Source organism: Cyprinus carpio, chromosome B1 (genome assembly GCF_018340385.1).
Source record: "Cyprinus carpio isolate SPL01 chromosome B1, ASM1834038v1, whole genome shotgun sequence".
Lineage (NCBI taxonomy): Eukaryota > Metazoa > Chordata > Actinopteri > Cypriniformes > Cyprinidae > Cyprinus > Cyprinus carpio.
The window spans coordinates 10,797,476-10,814,827 of record NC_056597.1 but is presented as its reverse complement, the minus strand read 5'-3'; the positions used below and the strand labels follow the sequence as shown (position 1 = coordinate 10,814,827).

General features: G+C 37.4%; 1 protein-coding gene across 3 annotated transcripts in view; it reads right to left on the bottom strand.

Annotated features, from left to right (window-relative positions):
• LOC109087252 (teneurin-3-like) overlaps positions 1–17,352 on the bottom strand; it is a 497,439-nt gene that overhangs the window by 407,065 nt on the left and 73,022 nt on the right. For all 3 annotated transcript variants that reach the window (XM_042716547.1, XM_042716552.1, XM_042716548.1), the window contains one exon: positions 652–691. The gene's annotated coding sequence lies outside the window, so the exon portion shown is untranslated. The remainder of the gene's footprint in view (positions 1–651; positions 692–17,352) is intronic.

Below are 17,352 nucleotides of genomic sequence, written 5' to 3'. Positions count from 1 at the left end.
AGGGACTGTGTGTGTGTGTGTGAGAGAGAGAGAGAGGGGGCATGACAAAGGGAGAATAGTGAATTCACAGGGCTTTGCTAGAGGGTGGAAGTGTACAATGAGTTGATGTGAGAGGTCATCAGTCAATCGATGGGCGTGCAGGTAGACAGAGAGAGGTCAGACTAGGGTGGTCCCAGTACATCTAAAATAGAGAGACAACTCCACACTGCGTGTAGAAGGTGCAAGGATGTGTGGGGGGTAGATGTGTGTGTGCACATCAGGTGGAAATTGACAGTACCATCCAGAAGCTCTTTTGGCAGCTTTCATATCTCTTCTCACTGTTTAGAAACTGTAGCAACACAATGTAGCCACTGGCTACCCGACTAGCAATGAAATTAAATTTTATAAGGCTGATGCAATTCTCTCAAAGTGGGAGATAATCTGTGTCAATATGAAACAATAAATTATATTAAAAAAAAAGAGAAAAAATGAAAAAGGAACTAATGTAGCTACATCAACAGATCAAGGACATTTTCTTTTTTCAACATAGTGTATTATACAGTATAATGTAAATGAATTATTTCTTGACTAAAAATGTTTTAATAAATTTCATTATCTTAATGTGTTATTGTACCACTGCTATACTTTGAGTAAATATAAGAAGTCACTTACATGCACGAATGATCATGCTTCAGGGTGAGGATGCAGAGGCCTATGAACAGAAAGAGAGAGAAATGAAACAGATATTCAAAGACAAAGACTTGTATATCAATGTCCAAATACAGCTCTGCAACTTCAGTTTCATCACACACAGAGACACAAACACACACACACACACACACACACACACACACACACACACACACACACAAACTGCATACAACTGGAGGACAAGCCGCTCTCACACCAAAGGGTGAGAGCGATGTTTAATGTCTGCATTTGATTCCATGAAAAGCGTGCTCTGAAGGCTGATGCTTCAGTTGTAACACCGGACCATTTTCTCTTGTATCTGAAGGACACTGAACACAATTCATATTCTATCAATTAAGAATATAAGAAGCTATTTCACGCAAATGTGTAATTTATATGCAAAATGTCACCTAAAGTGCTGCTTATCATTAGTAGTCTAATTGCACATATCGGGCCTGCTTGAGGATCAAATGGCTGTGAATGGGACACTTGTTTCTGTCAGGAGTGGCTCTTCAGCCCCATCTACTGGGCCTGGACTCCCTCTCACCCTGCCGAAAAGTGGAGAGAACCTCCTCACCTCTGGACTAAGAGGGAAGCCTACCATGTGCCCTCTCTGGAGGTGAGGACAACACAAACACAGGAGAGAGGAATTACACTCAGAGCTCCTGGAAATGTTAGTAAAGAATGAGTGGTTGGATCATGAAAGGAATGGAAATTAAGGGTCAGAGAATTTGACTTCAAGGTGGAAAGTCAAAAGTGCTGCAGACTATCAAGGTAAATTGCTTGTGCCTGTGAAAAAAGTTGCTTGACCTTATAGAGTAAGGAGAAATCAAGAATATTCGAGATGTCTCAAGATGTTTGCATATTGTATTCAGGCTGACAATTAATTTTGAGGACAAACCAGATTTTTAGAAATTCTGCACATATTCCAAATAAATAAATAAGCCAGATGTGGAATTTAAACAAGAATACACACATTGCAATTTCATTTGAATAATAACAATAATAATTTGAAATAAAAAGTAGTTAGTAGGATTCTATATAATAATCTTTTCACTAAGAAAATAATGTGACAGTGTGTTTACTACAACAAAATGTCAATTTTTCTTAATCTGTATTCATCACAATTTACTTTTAATTGATTTATGTAAATAATTTATATTTACTGATGAAAACCAATCAACCAGAAATCATAATAGACTAACATATAATATTAATAATATATAATATATATTTACATAAGTCAGTTTAAAAATAATTGCAATAATATAAAGATAATTGCTGTGAGAGGAAGAGAGAGAGAGAGAGAGAGAGAGAGAGAGAGAGAGAGAGAGAGAGAGAGAGAGAGAGAGAGAGCTTACAGATGCAAAAAAGAAATTAGATTTTAAATGATATTTTAAATCAACAGCCTTTTTTCTGCTCTTGACATTAAAACCTAAACAGACATTTACTTAACAGTTTAGGGAGTCCACATGACCTTCCCTGCTGTTGGCTTATTAAGCATAATAGGGGTAACATTGTGCATTTAAAAGAACTCACTGACCATGTTAACCCATTTGACCAAAAGGTCAGATTTCTGTGTTTCCACTGAAGAATACAATGTTCTTTGGAATACTAAAATTAACGCACATTATGCAGTTCAGTGTTCAAACTCAAAATGTTATGCAGTGAATACATAGTGTAATTTGAAAGTGTGTATTAAATTACAAAAATGTTAAATAGAACTATTTTCACTAGTAGTCCACACAATCACTGTTCAAACAGGAGACGTTTCCACTTTTACACAATGCAACAGCAATATGAGAACGATGTGAAGCATTAAAAATGAACTGACAATAACTGAAATAATAAGTGTGCCAGATCAAATTCAAAAGACTTAAAAGCAAGTTCCTGCCCACAGAACATCTAAGAGAAAAAGAAAGAGTGTCAACTGTTCTCTTGCGTACAGTGACACTATGATCACTGCTAAAAGTTCTCTAATAGCAAATGTTCTTCTTATTGGAGTTTAAACTGTGCTTTTGTGACAGAAAACAGTGAGACAAAAATGAATTAGGTCTCAGTGGGGACGCAGCAGGGAGGCAAGAAGCCAGCCAGCCGTGAGAACCTCAGGTGAAGGTTAAGCAATGTCTCAGACACAGCGGAGCAGGTGAGCGAAAGAGAAAGAGAGCGCTGATGAGGAGAGAGGTGACAGGAAGGGGGGAAGGGGGAGTTCTTTGGCGAGGTGAAGGACTATCTCCAGAGATCTCCAGCACAGGGAGTGGGTTGACAGCTCGAGCTGGACTGCTAAGGGACCGGCGAGGCGCCAGGAACTCCACTCTGAATTCTGCAGAGACCAAAGCTGCCCTAACTCAAACAGACCCCTTTCCAAAGCTTCTTCATGCCTTGCTTGGCACATAACCCACACTGGAGGCTTCCTTAGTTTTGAGGACCCACCAGGGGGAAGAGTGAATCACCCCTCCCGCCAGAGCTCTCACTCAAACTTTGGGTTAACAATGAGGACTCGCCCTATCTACCTCATCTGTGGTTCAGGCTGTAGGGAGCTGGCTCAGCCAGGGCTCAGAGCTGTAGGTGTGCGACTGTAGGCCCAGAGGAGGTAGAGCTCCGTTCCAAACCAATGGGTAGATAACAAACAGAGGAACCACTGTGGGGAAAAGTAGCTGAGCTACTCTTAACTTTTAAGATAGAAACTTATGTTGGGGACAGTGGTATGCCAATTATAGAGCAGTGCAATGGGCCTTGAGAAAAGAAGAATATCTTTCAGAGGTTCTCCATGAGAATCTATACGCAGTAATGGTTAACAATACACTGACAACTTGAACTTCACATTCTGGTCGTAAACTGGATCGAACTGTGCACAAAGGACTTGAGAGCTGCCAAAGATTGAACCCTATAACACTGAGAACAACCTTCGGTTTTAAAAAGTTGTGAAACACATCTGTCTTTACAGCATCTGCAGCATTATTGTGAAGGGTCAGACCTCTTGTTGAGTGTAAACAGTATACTATAGAGTGCCTTGTGAAAGTATTCATACCCCTTAATTTTTTCATGTTTTGTTATGTTGCAGCCTTATGTTAAGCTGCTTTAAATTACTTTTTTTCCAACATCAATTTACACTCCATACAGCATAATGACAAAGCTAAACATATTTGTGATAATTTAACTTATACCCTTAACTCAGTACTTAGTTGAAGCACCTTTACAGCCTCAAGTCTTTTTGGGTATGATGCATCAATCTTTGCACATCTGCATTTGACAATTATCTGCCTTTCTTTACCTCATCTCTTCACCTTTCAAGCTCTGTCAGCTTTGATGGGGACTGACAGACATTTTCAGGTTTCTCCAGGAATATTTGATTGCGTTAAAGTAAAGGCTCTGGCTGGGCCACTCAAGAACATTCACAGAGTTGTCTATAAGCCTCACTTGCTGTGTGCTTAGGGTCATTGTCCTGTTGGAAGGTGAACCTTCTGCACAGTCCTTGGTTCTGAATGCTCTAGACTGGGTTTTCATTAAGGCTATCTCAATATTTTGATGCATTGAGCTTTCCTTCTACTCTGACGAATCCCTCAGTCCCTGCCACTGAAAAACAGCCCCACAGCATGAGGCTGCTATCAGCACACTTTACTTTACGTTTTCATGTGTCTTCACTGAGGAGAGGATTGAGTTTGGCCACATCGCCATAAAGATGGAATTGTGAGTTGATGAGTGCTGCAGTGATGTTTGTCCTTCAGTAAGTTTCTTTCATCTGCATATATGATAATGGAGCTCAACTAGAGTGACCATCAGCTTCTTGGTCACCAGTATTTGGCCAGGACCCCAGCTCTAGGAAGAGTCCTAGTTGTTCCAAGCTTCTTTCATTATGGATAACGGAGGATACATGCTTCTGTGAACCTTCAATGGAGCAAATTTTTTTCTGAACTCTTCCCCAGATCTGTGCCCTGACACAAGTCTGTTTCTGAACTCTAAAGGCCGTTATTTTGACCTCAGGGCTTGGATTTTGCTCTGATATGCATTTTCAGCAGTTAGACCTTTTCTGAGAGGTGTGTGCTTTTCCAAATCATGCTCATTCAAATTAATTTGCCACAGTAGAATTCAACTGGAAGTGTAGTAACATCTACAAGCGATATCAGTGCTCCTGAGCTAAATTTCAAGTGTCCCAGTAAAGGGTATGAATACTTAATCAATGGAATCATTTCAGTTTTCTATTTCTAATAAATTTGTAAAGTTGTTACAAACCTGTTTTGTGCTGTCATTATGGTGTATGGAGTGTAGATTGATGTGGAGAAAAAGTAATTTAAATCAGTTTAACATAAGGCTACAACATAACAAAATGTGGGAAAAAAGGGGGTATGCATACTTTCACAAGGCACTGTCTATAACCTATTTGCAGTCTGATGACAATTATGATTGCAATTTAAACTGATCCTGGTTTGCACTGCTCATTTGTTCATTGTGCAATTTGGCCAAAATGTTTATATATCAAAAATGATTAGATATCAATATGGCTATACAATAATAATAATTTATTAAAAAACAAAACAAAACAAGTAAAAAAAACAATAAACAAACATTACTACTGGCATTTCATTAAAAATAAAAATCAAGTATTTGAAAAAAAAATCAATAATTTTATTTTTCATTACAATGGTATAATTACATTACTGAAATTTATGGCTGTCATAATTTCATCAAACTTTTATTTTGACAAGAAACCATCTTCATTTTTCATTACAAGAATGGAACGCAAACTCAGATGCAGATGCAGAGATGGAGTTTGTAAGAGAAGAATTTACTGTGAACTGAGTTGCTCTGAGACATTGCAAACACTGACAGATAATAAGCTGTTCAAACACAGTTCCACGCTTTACTCTGGAACACACAGCACATCCATTTATTGAATAAAATTTCAGCCTTTGTGATTTAATAATTGCACTAAGCCATATGATGATTTCAGTTTTATTTTGATTAACTGTGCATCCCAAGCTTCCAATGGTAGTATTTTATTATAAACTCAAGGGCTGCAACATTAATTTGTTATAAAATAGTGTGTGTGTGTGTGTGTGTGTGTGTGTGTGTGTGTGTGTGTGTGTGTGTGTGTGTGTGTGCATGTGTTAATTTGTTATGAATAGTGTGTGTGTGTTGTGTGTGTGTGTGTGTGTGTGTGTGTGTGCATAAAGTAAAATAAATAAATAAACTGACAAAAATTCAAATAAGACTGAGATTTAATGTCATTCCAGATTTTAGAAAATAAAATAAAATCTTATTTGAGGTTCAAAGACAAATTAGCCATTACCATGATCTAAAATTACTTATACTGTGAAACAAAATTTTGGTTATAGCGCCTACCCCTAAAAACAGTGGAAGTATAATTAGCTATGATTAGCAACAACAACAAAAAAAACTGTACATTTTGCCAGTTACACTTCCTTTGATATCTTCATATAATCAATTAAATAAACTCATCAAATTTTAAAGAATTTCCATAATGGTTCAAGAGGTCTCTGAACTCCCTCAGGCTGACGGGAAGCCTTCAGTTTAGTTTCAGAACAACAAACTCGGCTGAAGAGCTTGTGGGTGTGTGATTCAGCTGCAAAATTATTGCACACCTGCCCATGATTGACACCCTCCGCATCGCCCCAGATTGGCAGAGTAATTAATGTCAGATTGCAGACTCTTTTGTGCCACTTTTCTCATCCAGAATCAAATACCCCCACAAAGTTTAACCTTTTCTTTGCTTCTAGGAAAGAAAGGTTTACATTTACATTTACATTTTATGAATTTGGTTGCCCTTTTCTCTAATTACAGCCAGTAACACAGTGACAAAAGAACTGCACAAAGAAACAAGTTCTGAGAGGCCAATGCAAAGCGCTAAATAAAACCATTTTGTCTTTTCACCAAAATCTATAGAAGGATCATGTACTCGCTAGGCTGATAACATCAGTAAAACGATTTCAGTGTAGGGTAATAAAATGGGCTGTCACAACGCTGTGCAGTAATGATGGCAAGACCCTAGCCGTGTTCTGTCTGACAATGCACCAGATGAGAGGGATGATGTGCAGACACACGTTCTTTCTTGTTCTTGATTACCCTTGAGATAACTGGCCACTGTGTAAGGATGTGATGAGCCCATCCTGTGGGAGTCGTGTTTGTTCTAGGCTCTATCTGCTCAGTGTAATCAGTGTTTAAGGGACTTCTGATGTCTGTGTCCACAGAGTAGCAGGATACCGTGAACCTGATTCGAATTGTGATGCTTCAAACTTAACTCAATTTACTGCTCACTGCTTGATTGAATTTGCATTATACCTGTCGTAACAAGGAAAAAAGACAATAATCAACTACCTGCTTACAAAACAAAGAGCTGCAAACTGTTCTATAAAATCAACCAGTATTTAGCTGGCAGTAAAACAAGAAGAAAAGATAAAACTTTACACTAAGACGCCATTTGTTAGCATTAATTAACTAACAATGGAACATATTTCTAAAGCATTTATTAATATTAGGTAATATTAACTTCAACATTTACTTATACAAAATTAAAATCAAAAGTTGCATTTAATTATTTAGCAGACGTTTTTATCCAAAGCAACTTACAAATGAGGACAATAGAAGCAATCAAAAAAAAACAAAAAAAAAAAAAAAACAATAATACGTAAGGGCTATGACAAGCCTCAGTTAGTCCAACGCAGTACACGTAGCAAGATTTTTATTATTATCATTATTTTATAACAAATAAAAACAATTAAAAAGAAAACAATTATAGAATAGAAAAAAGAATAGAGAATTCTAGTCTTAGAACGTCATTTTTTTAAATAAATAAAAAGAAAACAAGCCGAAAGAATAGAAAATGAATAGAAAACGCTATTTTATAGTTTTATAGATTGGTGGTGTTATTGTTTTGGGTTTGTGTTTGTTATTATTTAATGGACCTGAGCTAACAGGAACTAACTAGAATCTAAAATATGTTCATAAAGCTGGATGAGTTGTTTGTTTGTGCTTGTGATTGAATATTATAATGAAAATGTAATGTGGTGGTATTATTGATGATAATAAGCTACTTATTAGTGGTGATTGTTGGTTATTATAATGAAAACTACCAAATTTTCAAACAATGTTATATCTGCACATACCTCAGGCTAAAGTTATCTACAGAAAAAAAAAAAAAAAAACTTGAGTCTGTACTTCAAAAACAGCAAACGTTGATTTAGTGTTAAGTGCTTAGAACAAACCCTAAATCGAAATGTGTGAAGAATATCAATACAGTGGCAGCTTGCAAGCACTGTAATTAATTCACAAATCAATTTGACATGAACGTGTAGCTGCATTTGACTTGAATAAAACCTTTCTGAAATGTATTGCAGTGAAACACCTGAAGTGTCTGAAATAAACTGAGTTTGATTTTAAAAAAAGTTGCAGATGTATTACAGAGCAAGTCTTTTAGTTGTGCCTCCAAATGAAGAACAATCTATTTAGACCAGATGCCAGTCTGGATGCCATCCATAGAGTGTCGGGGCACATAGGTCCACATACAGGTCCTTCTCAAAAAATTAGCATATTGTGAAAAAGTTCATGTAACATAATGTAATGATACTTTAAAAATTTAACTTCATATATTTTAGATTCATTGCACACCAACTGAAATATTTCAGGTCTTTATTGTTTTTAATATGATGATTTTGGCTACAGCTATGAAAACCCAAAATTCCTATCTCAAAAAATAGCATATCATGAGAAGGTTCTCTAAACGAGCTATAACCTAATCATCTGAATCAAACTAATTAACTCTAACAACTGCACAAGATTCCTGAGGCTTTTAAAAAAACTCCAGCCTGGATTCATTACTCAAAAACCGCAAATGTTATAGACTGCCGACATGCATGCTGTCCAGAAGGCCTCATTGACATCCTCAAGCGAGAAAGACACAAAAAAAAAAAAAAAAAATAGGGCTGTTCCCGAGTGCTGTATCAAGGCACTCAGTGGGAAGTCTGTGGGAAGGAAAAAAAAAGTGTGGCAAAAAAAGCTGCACAACGAGAGATTTGACCGGAACCCTGAGGAAGATTGTGCTTACCGATTCCAGACCTTGGGGACATGCGGAAGCAGTGGACTGAGTCTGGAGTAGAAACATCCAGAACCACCATGCACAGGCGTGTGCTTTTGAACCAGAAACAGTGCTCAATTGGCCTGCCAACTCTCCTGACCTGAACCCCATAGAGAATATGTGGGATATTGTGAAGAGAAAGTTGAGAGACGCAAGACCCAACACTCTGGATGAGCTTAAGGACTATCGAAAATCCTGGGCTCCACAAACACCTTCAGTGAACAGGCTGAATTGGCTCCATGCCACGCCGCATTGAAAAGTCATTTCTGCAAAAGGATTGATGGTCCGACCAAGTATTGAGTGCATCTGAAAACATAATTATTTGAAGGTTTGACTTTTTTGTAAAAAAAAACTTTTCTTTTATTGGTTTCGGATGAAATATGCTATTTTTTTTGAGATAGGATTTTTTTTTGGTTTTTCATGAGCTGTATGCCAACATCATCAGTTTAAACAACCAGACCTGAAATATTTCAGTTGGTGTGCAATGAATCTAAAATATATGAAAATTTAATTTTTATAATGAACTTTTTCACAATATGCTAATTTTTTGAGAAGGACCTGTATTGTATGAGTCTGCAGACTACGAATGCTTTTTTGAATCATTCTCTAAACCTGTGGTTCCCTACCTTTTTTCATGGGAACCCCCACGTACACATATGATAATCTGACACAACCCATACATAAATATAAAATATATGTAATAATAATATTATTTTTTTTTGTCTCTTAGAAATGCACAGTTGATACTGAGTTGACAGTAGTAGTAGCTTGAGTTAGGATGCAGATGCAAATTTATGTTCATTATCAAAATAAGTAACATCTGTAAAAAAAATTCAACAACCTCCTTTTTATATGGTGATTTTTTTTTTTATTATTATTTAAGTTTTATTAAAATTAACTATTAAAATTGATAAAACTGTTCTTCTATAGTAGCATACACACAGCATACAAACATTTACATCATGATAACCAGAGTTAAAACCACACATATAGCACCTCAGTACTGTGGTAAAAAATGCAACTACTGTAATATAACTATTTCTAGGTAGCCTATTTGTATGAAAAATACATTTAGTATAAATGCACAAACTCTAGCCTATAGCTTAATCACAAATATACTGTAATAACATTCCATTACTCCTTTAATACATTTAATACTTGACTACATTAATATAATAAATTTCATATAAATATCCCACATTTCTGCCACAATACCATGGTGCAGTTAGTGTTACTACAATAAATCCATAATAAACTATGGCGATTTGTAGATTGAAAAGCTTTCTGACTGTATCGTTGCACACAGTGTTTTTCTGCAGTTTGTCAGCGCTGTTTCATCTGGATTTAACTAGTTTATATCAGTTGACTGATACTGACTGATACTAGTTTATATCAGTCATTTGTGTTCTTTGCTGAATTCAAGCGCTTCACACTGGATCTCACAGTGCTGTTTAGTGGTTGCATGATCAGTGAGTAAACACATCTGCTCTATTCAATTCAATTTAACTCAAGTTTATTTGCATAGCACTTTTTACGATACAAATCATTGCAAAGCAACTTTACAGAAAATTAAGTTTCTACAATATTTAGTAGTAGCTTATCAGTGTCAAAAAACAATCAGTCAGCTTGCTCTGTGCTGCGCCGTCGTTTGAACCGAGCGGATAAATTGTCTGTGTGGCGTGGTTCAAATGAGTAGCGCTGTTTTGTTTCGCTTTCGGCGCATAAACATTAAATCGAATATTTATCGAACTTGTTTTATCAAGGAAAATTATATCACTATAATTGTAGTTATCGTTTTATCGCCCACCCCTACCTCAAAGTATATAAGCTCCCGCGCGCCCGCTGTGAATTCTGGCGCCCCCCTTAGGGACTTTAAACAGCCAGCATGCTAACTATACAAAAATTTCAGACTCATAGTCCTACACCAAAGCAAACCTCAAAGACGTTTTCTTCCAAAGCTTAAATTTGTGCGTAACAAACACAATCGCTAATCCTCCAGCACTGACGACTCCACACAGCACTGTCTTCCACGCTGATTTATAGAAAATGCTTCATACATTATTAATATACAGAGAAGTGTGTACTAATAACCTGGCCTCCACAGATGATGGAATTAAGCGGCACTGAAAAGCGGTGTCTCTGCTAAACTGGACGATGAATATTTCATCGTGGAGGACTGGGCGGCAAGAAGAGGTTGTGATTTATGAAACAAATGTGGATAACACAAACAGACTAATGCAAATATGCTACATCGCCTTACGTGTGGACCTCAGTGCTGTCAAAAAAGCTAACAGCTCGAGGGTGGTTCTGTTTACTCTCACATCTGAATGTGTTTTACATGAAGATCAGAGTCATCATATGCTACATCTGGGTGATGAAGAAGCATTATCTATTCTTCACTGCTGTCTAGCTCAATATCTGGCCGTGGTTCTTCCTCCACATCAAACTGCTCTAATGGCAAGCGTGATGCTGACAGTAAGATAAGGGAGATAAATACACCTCAGCGAGACTGCAAAGAGTGCTCCCATGCAGACGCACATTTTATCTTGCATCTCCTACCTTTCTCTCAGCCTCACTCCCTCTCTTCCACACATACAGTTTCACACACAGGAAATGAGGAGGAGGGTAAAGAATGGTCCTGGCTACCTGTGAGACAAAGGGGGTTTCTCCTGCAATTTGGCTGGTAATCAGAAAGCATCAGCTGGGTCAGGAGGCTGCATTTCTTCACCTAATGCAGAAAGCCATTCTCTCCCTTCCCTCCTGGACATAAAAGAGTCATTTACTAAACATTTATCTTTTTTAAAAAGCCATTATGCCGTGTTACCGTGCTTGATTGTTTCTTTATTGAATTTGGGAAGCCTCAAGCTTGCGTTGCGCTTCAGGTCTGGCAAAATGATCTTTTCTCTCTTTCTCGCTCTCTTTATCCAGCTCACGAGTCCATTATCAGCGATGAAATAAAAAAAAAGCTAGTGGCTGGCGTATATGGCTATATGTACTGCGTGATGGAATGGGCCATACAATGGGTTTGATCATTGGGAGAGCGCTGGAAATTATGACCATCATAGCGACGCTTGCCCATTTCTGTCTTATGATGGATTGGGAATAGAGTAAATACTGCTGTTAGCCACAGGCATCAGTGTCAAGGCCGGCCATCTAATGGAGAACTATATCGCCAATAGATGGCTACATTGGTGTTCTACTGAGGTAGTACTACAGTACAGGGTGTTAAATGTACATATTTTGGACAGTGAAGATAACCCGTTCAACTTTATCGCATGGGAACAGCCATTCCTGTGCGGGGGAGGAAGGTCTCTAACACCATCTATCAGCTACTTATAATGCTGTCACAACATCTTTGCAGTGGCATTATCACATCAATTCGCACCTCGAGGTATGTAACTCCCACGTTGACCATGGGTCTTGTGACATCAAAGTGTGAACAGGTTTAACATTTCTGATATTGCCCCCATCATTTAAGTCAGTAAATTTGAGTTTTAGATATCTACAGTAAGTGTTTGGGGAACTGACAAATATAGCAAAATTCATAACACTGAAATGTCACAATTTAGTAAATGAGTCCAATCAATGTTCATAAATCAAATCTGACAGAGGCTTTCCATGTGTTTATTTTTAAGCGAGTGTAAAAGTGCAGCATTTGGGCCACAGCCAGACCACAAAACTGATGGAAGCAGATTTAGAGGAAAGACAACAACTGTAAAATGCATACACATACACTGTATGATGTGACACACAGGGGTTTCACAGCATAAAACCAAGAACTTTTAAAATGAGGATGTGTGTCCTAAAAACTGAAAGAAGCAAGTTTGATTATAGAATGCAGTTGTGATTCTCATTTATAACCAAACTGTGTGTGGATGTAACTATTTTTAGCACTGTAAAATAGGACTGCTAACTGTATTTTGCTGCTGCTAAAAAATTGTCTAACTTTGTTTGCCAAAAAAAAAAAAAAAATCTATGACACATACGCTACTGCAGCGGTTCTCAATTCCAGTCCTTGCGACCCCCTGCTCTGCACATTTTGTATGTCTCTCTTTGTTAACACACCTGATTCAGATAATCAGCTCATTAGAAGTGAGCTTCGTGTGTGAACTGTAGCCGGGTTTCCATCCAAATTTGCAAATTTAACTTATGAGCAAAATTGGAATATCGCACAACACATTTGCAAACAAGCACCGTTTCCATCCAACGAATCAAAGAGAACAAAATCATCATTTCCTGATAAACTGGCACTATACATCACTAAGAAAAGTAGGAGAAGCTACTGAATAGGCTATAATAATCTTCCTATATAATAAATTACACCTCAGAACGAGCAGACGAAACACAATGAATGCAGTTATTGCTGTCGGAGGTGGATGCTGCTGTTTGGGAATGCAGTCGTTTAACAGTTCTGAGAGGCAATTATACAGAAATACTTTGATGACTGACTTTGCTCGGGCATTTCCAGATTACCATGTAACAACATTTCAGATGCTGTGGATTTACCGTCCCATAGCGCAAGGTCACATGACTTTTTTGATGCGCTTGGAGGAATTTATTCGCAAAATGCACTTTATTCTCCCATCATTCGCATTATCCCTTTTTCGCACAAGTCAAAAACCACCTCAAGCAAGTGTAAAAACTTTTTTTTGCGAATTAAGGTTTTTTTATTTGAAATTCAGCATTTCCATCACTCGATTCTGATGCGATATACGTTCGCTTCGAACTGGAATCACGGCGGAATTTCCTGTGAAGTCCACTTCGCAGGGCACTTACATTCGAATAGAACAAACGTATGAAGCGATAAGAGAGACATACAAAATGTGCAGAACAGGGGGTCGCGAGGACTTGGATTTTTTTTTTGTTGGAGTAAATCTGTAATTGTGAATATTATTACAATTTAAAATACCTTTTTACTACTTCTAAATAAATAAATAAATCTATTCCTGTGATGACAAAGCTGAATTTTCAGCAGTCATTTCTTCCAGTCTTCAGTGTCATATGATCTTCAGAAATCATTCTGATATGCTGATTTGGTGCTTTAGGGACATTTAATTATTATAAATTTAGAAAATTGTTGTGCTGCTATAAATATATTTTTTGAATCTGTGACACTTTTTTCAGGAGTATGGTCAATAACAAGATGAAAAAAACTGTATTTATTTGAAACATAATTGTAACTATTTAGAAATGTATAAGGCTACCAATAACATGACTGCTGATACAGAGATTTTCAAAGTTTAAAATGTCTCAATATGTAAATCTGCACTAACTGACCACCCAAAGTAATTCCACATGCATTATGCATGTTTTCAATCTCTCTCAATCATCCAAGTCATTTTTGAGTGTCCTGCATTTGATGATCACTGAACGGCACTTTCACTGGTCTACAATTACTCTGTGATTGGGGCAAAAAGAAACGCACACACACATACACACACACACACACACACACACACACACACACACACACACACACACACACACACAGAAAGAGGCAATCATCACAAATGCTATGGACACATTAAGTGCTATTGAAATGCTGATTCATTCCCTTGTTTTTGGTGTTATACAGAACATTTCAACTACACAAGGAATGTGTGTGCTCAAACAATGACCATGTTGCTTTCTGAATGTACAGTGGTCGGATAACAGCTGATGCCAGTCTCTCCGTGAGTACAGAAACTCATTAGCAGCCTGCAATGAGGCTAAACACATGCCTGTAGTTAGAGAGTGACCTCTGACTACACACACAGTGAGCACATCAGGTGGTAGAAAGAGTGTCTACCTGAGTGTCAGATAGGAGCTAAAAAGACAAAGGAAAGAAAAAGAGAGAGTTTTTGTTGGGGGTATTTATACTCAGTCCCCATACACATCTGCATGGATTGCAAACTGATCTGTACTTGCATACAACATGAGAATAGAAGAAAACTATTGTGTGGTCAAATGTAAGTAGGCCATTTCTGTATGCAATTCTAAACTGTATCTGTATGAGTTTGTACATTTGAGAGACTGCAAACACACTCACACACATTGTTCTCAGCCCCTGAGATTAGTCCAGCATTCCCGGCCTCGCACAATACTGTCAGGCCAGCTGAGGGGTAATGAAGCATCTGAGAATGAATGCCTTAAGTACAATTCATAGGAAGACTTGTGTGAGTCATGTTTCACGGGAGTCCGCGCTCAGGTGTCGGGCAGATACCGGTCACTTTATGGTCTCCCCCACAGGAGAGCTGGGACACTCCAAGCCAACCCTGTCAAAGCCCAAGATGCATCTGTGGACACCATTATCCGTGCCTCCCCCTATCCCAGGGGCACAGGCAGAGAGGGCCTACTGGCTTAAAGACAAGCCAGAATGTGTGTGTGAAAGAGCGGGAGAATTTCAAGGAGAGAAAGAGGGTGATGGAGGAGAAAGAATGCAGCAGGCATTCTTTTCATGAAGTGACTAGTTTTCTTTCTTTTTTTTTTTTTTGTCAAATGAAATTCATTCGAGAGAAGGAAAAAAAAAAGCCTTGATGAAAACCACTTAAAAATCTACATCTACAGTATGCTGTCTAATTATCTTTAAAGCATAAAATTTAATGTTCTGATAGTCACTGGAAACTTAAAAGCCTATTTTACTAATGAATTTAACATAAAATTGATTAATGAAGCAGAAAAGCTAAATGCATTTCACTGGTTATTTGATCTAATTAATTTAACAGAAAAAAAAAAATAAGTGAATGAAATTTAATATAAAACTTTTTTTAACTCAATATAATTTTACAATCTATTTATTTTATAAATCTAATTCATGCAGCACCAAAGTTGCTAGTTAAAATCTGTTAAAACTGAAATTACCAATTAAAAATAAAAATAAAAATATTAAAGATGTTTAATTATTTAAATAATTTAAAACATTGATTAAAATGATACTTTAAAAAATAAATTAGCTTTTAACCATCTTTTTAAAGAAACAGAAAACTAATGTTCAAATATTTTGTTCAACAATTTGTGTTAAAACTTATCTGACATATACAGTAACTAATAATAAAATAAATGTCATTCTAAAATAACAAACTATAAAATTCTTCTTGTTATTCAAGGTGCATCAGTTTGAGAAAGTGAGTCTGTTTTGCACCCATATAAACTGTTTAAGGAGTTCCTGCAATGTCCATTTTAATGGCATTATGCGTTATGATCATTCTAAATGGCATCCATTATCCAATATGAATTAATTAAAAGAACACATTGTCGGTTTTGCTCTCCATAATGGTGTACTTTAGCCTTACTGATGAGGCCGAGGATAAATAAGACAAAAAGGTTGGAAAACACTGGTTTAAACAATAAAAGCCAATAAGAGAACCATATAATAGACATTTTTCTAATAGACATTGAACCCCATCAACCTCCACACAGAGCAGAGGCTGCAACCGTGGTGTGATAAAATAACATGGCCTGATTACAAAGTTAATGATCTGTGCAGAATGAATATCCTCCCAGACAGCATGAGTTTGAGGTCAAAAAGCTCCAGTAACGACAAACATTAGCATGGGTGAAAATTCAAGAAATGTTTTAAGTCCATTTATATTCACTGAGCAATGCGTGTGTGCAAAGGACACAAGCAGGATAAAGCAGATCTACAAATTCAGAGTGATTTTGTAAGGGTCAGGGTCAAAGTCAATAATACAAAATTGCTTTGTATTGTTATTCACTTTCATACTGCATAAACCTTCCATCAATACAGCATATTCAAGAATATAATGAACTCCACCACAAAGAATATAATTAGAGTGACAAAACAATATTGACTCACTGCCGCATTTAACACATGCACAACAAAAGAACTTGTGTTTGGCAAGGATAACTGGCATACTCCATTCACTATTTGGTTTTCTTGACACTGTAGGTCTATGTATGAACGCTCTTAGTTCCAGTGAGGCTACTGATACAGTCCTAGTTCTGACCAGGCCCTGTGGCATCTACACTGTGCCCCTCTGGCCACTAGAGGGGGTAACTGACTCTAAAGTGCCTCTTCATCTTCTACACTTGCTGCACAAACTGTGGTTCGAATACAACTGACATACCCAGACACAACATACTGTGTAAATTTGCATAAAACTGAAACAACACATCCAAAAAACATTTGCCGGATGAATAGCTCATATTATTATAATTTCGCCGCCTCTGCATCATTTAATAAATGAGTAAAGAGACATATCTGAGCCACAAACTTGTCAAACTGGATACTTAACACCTTGTGCAGTTTGCTTGTGCTGAAAGAGAGAGCGCGAGACGGTGACAGAGAAATGCAGATCAAAGGCTGATTAGAGCATCATGAGAATGCTGCTTGACAGAGCTGGCTCTGCGATTAATTGAGTCAAAGCAAGACGTTCCACAGATATTTCCTGAACGATTAACCCGCTGTAAAGCGGGAGTAATGAATCTCTGGTTTGAGAGCTGGCTGCTCAGGCAGATGGGCTCCTGAGAAAAGTCTTTATGATAATTTGGGCAAGAGTTCAGTGAGAACACACGCTTCTCTCCTCGCTGCCTGATTCATTGTTTTATTACAGTACGGGTGAGAAAACTGTTTGGAACAAAGCAGCGCTCAA